This window comes from Pygoscelis adeliae, unplaced genomic scaffold (genome assembly GCF_000699105.1).
Source record: "Pygoscelis adeliae isolate BGI_AS28 unplaced genomic scaffold, ASM69910v1 Scaffold160, whole genome shotgun sequence".
NCBI lineage: Eukaryota > Metazoa > Chordata > Aves > Sphenisciformes > Spheniscidae > Pygoscelis > Pygoscelis adeliae.
In genome coordinates this window covers 4,213,251-4,220,040 of record NW_008824035.1, presented here as the reverse complement: position 1 = coordinate 4,220,040, position 6,790 = coordinate 4,213,251, and the positions used below count along the sequence as shown (strand labels likewise).

The 6,790-nt window shown below is 37.7% G+C and overlaps 1 protein-coding gene across 1 annotated transcript in view; it reads right to left on the bottom strand.

Moving 5' to 3' along the window:
- GPR1 (G protein-coupled receptor 1) overlaps positions 1-2,851 on the bottom strand; it is a 17,661-nt gene extending 14,810 nt beyond the window's left edge. Inside the window, exon 1 of the mRNA XM_009332075.1 lies at positions 2,727-2,851. The gene's annotated coding sequence lies outside the window, so the exon portion shown is untranslated. The remainder of the gene's footprint in view (positions 1-2,726) is intronic.
- Between the last annotated feature and the right edge of the window lie 3,939 nt (positions 2,852-6,790).

Here is a 6,790-nt window from a genome sequence, read left to right as displayed (position 1 = left end):
GGAACAGAAGTATCTTGCCCAAAGCCAAACAGTAGATTCAAAGGTAGAGTTGGAGGCAGAATTCAGACCTTGCCAAAAGAATGAAGAGGTAAATATCTTTTGTGGATAGAGGAAAAAGGTGCTGGTTCTTCATACTTGTGCCTTGTGATTCTTGAAATACATCCTCCAAGAAGTATCAAAAAGGGACAAGAGAGCCTGGGCTGGCGAAGAGAAGTAGGAGAAGGCTGCAAACTCTTTGCTAGCTAATGTCCCTGGCAAGGACTGGAGACTTCTAGAGTGCTGGCCTTTGCAGAAAACCCTTGCAAACAAACCTGACTTGTAGCAATGGGTTTTGTTAGTTTTCCTTTGAGCCCACTAATGAAAAAGTATTGCATCTGCAGCAGGTCTGTTCAGTTCATCTAAAGAATTGTAATGCAGTAAAATGGTGGGCCAGGTATAAGAGAGCTGCAACAAGCCAGCAAAAAATCTCTCTGGAAAAGAGCAGCCGTAGGCTGATACAGGACTTTTTGCTCCTGTCTCCAGGCCCTCAACCTCTGGAACGTATTGAAGATACAAAGTGCACAGAATTAGCTGAGCTCCTCTGGAAGTACTATATGCCTGAGGACACATAATTTTTCTTTTTGTCTCAGGAGCCTCAAGCACACTGTAAAGTAGTAGCAAGTGTGGGAGAGTTGATCTGTGCATGATGGCATCTTCCCTTCTAAAACCAAATGTCTCTTGGACACCACCCACCCCAGTCACAGCAATCCCTTATTCTGGTAACAGGCCATAAGAAACTGTTCCTCCCACTGAGCTCTCTTTCACAAAGCCAGCAACAACAGAGCCCTGCACTGTTGTGAAACTGCTAGCTTCAGACTGAATGAATACTAATCAAACCATTATCAGAAATAATGGGTGAAAATTAGCCAGACAACCAGCCACCACAGTAAGAGAGACAGCTGAACTGTTGGCACATTCCGTAAGACAAAATGAATAAATAAGCAAGTAACAAGATCATTCAACAGACTACAATCCTCTGCAAAACTAGCCGCTTAGTGCTTGGAATAGCAGAGTTATTAATAAAAAATTATATCTAAGAACAGATCACAAACTTCAAGTGGCTTTTAAGAAACATAAGGAGAAGAAAATTCTTTAAGGCAACTGGCTTTATTAGGGAACATAAATTTTTCTCTTGAATCAATCTATCAGAAATAAACACAAATCTAACAGCAGTTCAGAAGTTGCTCATTAGGTTGTCAGCAGAGAAAGAAATTCTTAAAATGAAGACTTTATAATGTATAGTACATACAAACTGCATTACTGTCATCAACGGTTTTCCTCTGCCCCCACCGGTGCAGTAAAAATCTGTAATCAGATCCTGCCTAGGAATCCTTATATAGAGTTTCCCTGACTTATGATCCCTTTCCACAAAGGCAATTAGAGAATCCAAACCATAAATTCATTCTCCAGAGTCAAATAACTTCCACTACGCCACACTCAAGGAGATTCTAAGTGCAGTAAAAGTGGACTCTAATATCACTCATAGCACATATAAAATCCCTACGATTAAAGTAAACTTGGTAGGACCTCTATCCTGTCATCCTGGCATAAGTGGCTGATAATGTTTTAAATTCGGGCAGAAGTTGCAGTGACATTAAACAAAAGTAAATTGGGTTATCAAAATATTTGCATTTCCTAGTTCAGCTGAGGCAAAACAATAATATGATGCTAGCGAAAGTAAACTGCCATAAGCAAGTTAATCCTGAATTAGTTTCTACAAACCTGGTCTAACAAATTCCTTTACCCTGACGTACCCTCACTCACTCTCTTCTCCTTAGCTATGAATTAATAAACATTTAAAATTACTCAGTAATACAACTTTATTCAGCTAGAAAGCAAATGTGTTTTAATTCACAGACAATCTATGCATCTTCTGTAAATCTACAGAAGTAGGTCTGAGATATTGTTTGGCTTTGCAAAATCACATTTAGAAAGGCTACAGGTGACAATGACATGGTTATCACTAAGTCTGAATAGGAGGTGGAATCTAGCCCTGTCTTATTGTGCGGTAGTATATAAGGCTTCAAATCTTCTTGTCACTTCCTAGGAAACACGCTCCCATGCACTTAGTGATAGCTAGATCCACATCCTACCTTATTCCACGACGGTTAGGTAAAACATACACACCTTCCAGCTCAGACCACAGAAGCCTTTTTTAATTCTTTATGACTGGAATTCTGAATTATTTTGTTAATCTGCTACTTAAGTTGAAATGATTTCCAGTTTCTGTTCTAGAATCTGTTCAGATCAGAACTGATGTACTTATTTCTAATACTACTGGGAATTGCTATAGCTATAGGAGACATACTATCCCTAAGCAAATCAAAAAATTAAAACCAACACACAAGGGGAGGCAGGGGGAAGAGAGAGAAAGATATTTAAGTCGAGGTCACTTACCATTCTCTGACAGGATAAAAGACTCCTTGAAGTAGGTATAAACACATTCAGAAGTCATTAAAAATTAAATTCACACATATTTTCATATCTTTTCTTGCTGCAGGGGTGGTTCAAAATAATCTTCGAAATAAATGAGTATCACATTCTTTCTTCCCAGAAGCCCTTTTAACCAGTATATGCTACACTACCTTACAGGATTTGCCTGCAAGTGGTGGTGTAGCTGTAGAAACACATTATTTAGAAGGGAGAGAGAGAGAAATATTTAAAATGTAATAGAGAGATTGACCTACCTCTTTTAGTTATTTGGAATGAAACGCACTGTAAATCAGGGATGTGAGCTCTGTAGCAGAAGGAGGAATGAAGTGATCTGCAGAGTTCAGAGTGACTTCAGTGTGATTCCAGCTGCTTCACTTGGCTACTGTCTTCCCTCTAATAAAGCTGCAGAATGATATAACGCCGTGTTTGTTTTCAGCTGAGGAAGTTGTTTCTGACTTCCCTTGGTTTTCTAGACCCAGTTTTGAAATATTGCCTTTCTGTATAATAATCCCAGTATTTCACCAAAAATAAATGTTAGACATGTGAATGAATCATTTTGGTCAGTGTCCAAGCAAGCAACAGATGTGGTGGCTGATGAATGGAAAGAGACCTTACAGTTGTAGGCTGGTTTTTGTTATGCGGAGAAGAGGCTGAACAGTATTTCTTTGTAAGCACTCTGGTTTATAGAAAATAATGTTGAATGAGCAGAAAGATGCTTAAAAAGTCACACTGAAAGCATCATTTTGTAACTGTATGGTCAAGATACATTCATTTTGTATTTATGATTAGTAGATTAATCTACTTTTGTAAGAGAGAAGTGAGCTCCTCAAAATATCACTAATTATTGCCTCTGTCTGTCAGTCAGTGCAACACTGGTCAGAAATTTGAACTGGGTTTTAGGAGACTTGGCTTGATTCCCAGTTCTATAAAGAGACTGCTGAGTTTTTGTGGCCAGGCCTCATGATCTCCATGTCGCTTAGTTTCTCAGTCAGTAAAATGGGAATATTATTCCACTAGTATCTAAATACCATAGCTTCACCTGACTCTGATGGTACTGCACTGATCATACCACTTTAAATCAGACTAAGCATCTGTCAGTCTACCCTTACAAAAAATCAAATCTTCTAGTGGAAGCAATAATCTAACAGTGGTACTCCTCTGTCATTAATGCAAAACATGTAAAATGTTCAACACTGATTGAATCTAGTCACTTCCAAATTTTCCAGATATCAACTCTATTGATTCCAGTGAAAATTAGAAAGAAAAAAACAACCAAACAAAAAAAACACAGAAAAGGGAAGTGCTTAGTGAGAAGCATCAAACCTGAAATTTCAGCATCTAGTTAGCAAGGCTATCAGTTTTAACCACCTCTCTTATGGTCCACAGATCACAGATGCTCTTAACAGAAACCAAAAACTCCTTCCAGCAAAACTACCCTGCTTTGTCTTTCCTCCATGACAGCTCTTCCTGTTCTGCCAGTGTAACTTAAAATGATGATAGCTTGTACGTGAGGGGGAAAACCTATGAATGAAAGGAGGATGGAGATTAAGCTACGGTGGGACACAAAGTCCCTGGACCACAAGGAAAGGACAGGGGGACATGATTCCTGTGAACGTGTAGCATAAGAGACGAACAGGGAGGTTGCCTGAGGAAAGAGTATGGAAAGACTCAAGGACCTCAAGATTTGGCACCTCACTTGTTTATTTCTTGCATTTTAAAGATTTCCTGTTTTCTCTAGGCAACTGATTGGTGAAACTTCACTGATAAAAGCTTTTTTAATAGTAGTTCTCTTCTTTTGTAAATATTGGGATAGGGTAAATATAGGCACCGTTTAACAGCATATCTGCCCAGTTTTTTTTGCTTGTAATGGCACATGAGTCTGTGTGGCTCTAGGTACTTTGCCAAATCCAGTTATTGTACGGCAGTTAATTCAAGAGCTTGCTCAGTACTATTTCGGTAGGACAAAAGAAGAAATTACTGGGTAGACAACCCTCAGACATGATCTACAGTAAAAGAAAAAAACCTCAACGAGCAGAGTCACACATTTGCCAAAAGCTCTTCACCTTCTTGGTGAAGGGAGCATTCTGGAGAGTGCAATGCATTCTAGCGGTTTTGGGGTAGTGAGGAATTGTCCTTAAGGGGCTGTATCGTTCACCATAAACTAAAACAGGCTTGGGACTACTCTAACATGTACTGGGGATGACAGTTCAGTTCCTTCATCCTTCAGAACCAAGGGAGGATTAAACCTCACACAGCAATTTTCCTCATCCTTCCTACCACTGTACCAAACATGAAATCACACCTGCTAAGGACCCAGAATACATTTTGTGGAGACAAGTTTTCACAGAAAATGAGATTTTTTTTCAAGAACAGCAGATTACTGCATTTAAAGGAATTTTTCTACCAATCTGTCCTACCTATATTTGCTCCTTTTCAATTGAAAGGGACTTTTGCTCTGATGAGCAATTACCCAATTTGCACAGTATAACCAACATATGTAACGTATCTGGGAGAAAAAAAGAGAACAGAATTTTACAGAGAAAATTGCATTTAATCTGAAAGGATTTTGTTCTGCTTGCTTTCTGTTTAGAGCTAAATACAGCATTTTATTCTTCTACAGTTCTGATTAACCACAGTGGGAATCTTAAGTCCCTGAAGAATATAAGCTTGGGCCCTAAACCTTTCCTTGTTTTAGTTCCTTCTATGCTCAGACACAGTAAAACTGGAATGGTGAGTCCCAAATTACATGGCTTTCATGTATACACTTTCATGCAACCCATTAACATCATTTTATGAGTGTGATCTTTTCAGATAATTTTGTGAAAGTTATATGCTTGGGAGAAAATTAATGAAAAAAATGTACCTTGTTTGCTTTCATGTCTTCTCCTTTTTCTACTTGGAAGATGTATTTTATTTTGCCATGTCATTTGTGCTTTTTCAACAGGGTAAATTAACGAAGTCTTGGAGTTTTTACTCTACATTAAGTATGGCAATATGCCAGAGCTATACTGAAGAGGGACATGCATTCATGAACATACAATGCATGTGGGACTTGCAGAGCAGAGAAATACTACTTTATACCTGATGGAAAAAGAACGAAGGAGAGCATTTTCATACAAATAATAGATATTGGGTTGTCCAGCAGTGAATAAACTAGGTCTATTGAAAAGCAAATGAGTTTTAAAAGCACTTCTGATTCTTTGTGGTTTTTTTAACCCTGTAAAACAGAACAAAGGCAGAGGTTGTATGGAAAAAAAGATATAGGGGAAAAACCTTCAGAAATACTTTACCAGTATTAACCAAAGCGCAAATTACAAAGCAATAAACAAAAATAAAGTAGCTTTAATTTACCTGGATTACCAACAATTGCCTGATAGTTCTGATAATCAAGCTATTAGTATGTGCAGATAATCTCAGCACTAACGAACACCCCAGACTAAATTTAATATGCACTAATTCAATTAAGTTGTACCAACCATGAATTTGCAAATTAGGTCAAACAAAAGATATTTAGTTTTTCTCAGGGTTAATTTAAGCTGAACAACACGAGAAAGAAATTACTTACCTTTTGAGGATTCAGCTGTTTACAGTTCTGTTTAAAAATAAAAAAAATTTCTTCGCTGTTCCTTTGTCCTCACTGTTTGAATTAACACCTCATCGATTAAAATCCACTCTGGAAAGACAGAGTTTAACTACCTGACAATCAGGAAAAGGGTAATTTCCTCCCTTCCTGTGAAACTAATGACTATTCATGCCTGTCCTTTTGGTAAAGCTGTAATGTTTACTTGTGGCTTAACTGCCCGCTATAGACCATAGTCAGCAACTATGACAAAATTCTCCAGCGACACATTTAAACCAAACCACCTGATGAAGGGAGGTTTGGCTCATTTAGGCAGGTCCACATCCTCTTTCTACACTGATATTAGAAATCTGAAGATTTTAATGTATAATGTGTTGAAGAAATACAGTAATTCTGCAGGAGGCAAAATCCTTCATCTAACTATTACTTTAGTCCGGTCAAAACACACAAGCATATAAATTAATTGCTATACGTGTATGTGTGTGTATATATATGTATATACATACAAGTTCGAGCAGGATCTTTAAAAGCAGCACTTCATGTAACTCCTGCAAACAAAGTCAGCAGGGTGTTACATTCTATGAAATCATGAATATTGGAGAATAATTTACAAGGAAGGGAAAGAAAAAGATATATTTTTTTTATTATGAAGAATGATACCTGGAAAAAATACTGCTAGAAATAGCCTTTTTTTCCCCCCACAGATTTTGCTTTTATACTTGTATTTTTTCTCATTTT